Below are 227 nucleotides of genomic sequence, written 5' to 3' on the forward strand. Positions count from 1 at the left end.
GTACCTGAGTCGCTGTCTCCATGAGGACACAGCTGCTATGTTCTCTCATCAGCCCCATGTCTTGAACGACCTTTGTGTGCACCGAACCTCCCAGGAAGATAAATAAACGAAAGGTAGAGAAAGGGCCAGATGTCACTGTGTTAGATGAGTGATTTGAGACACTATTATAAAAAGGGGGATAAATTGAAAAATATGGAGATAAGAGGATGAAATGTGGATAATCTATT

Source organism: Penaeus monodon, chromosome 25 (genome assembly GCF_015228065.2).
Source record: "Penaeus monodon isolate SGIC_2016 chromosome 25, NSTDA_Pmon_1, whole genome shotgun sequence".
Lineage (NCBI taxonomy): Eukaryota > Metazoa > Arthropoda > Malacostraca > Decapoda > Penaeidae > Penaeus > Penaeus monodon.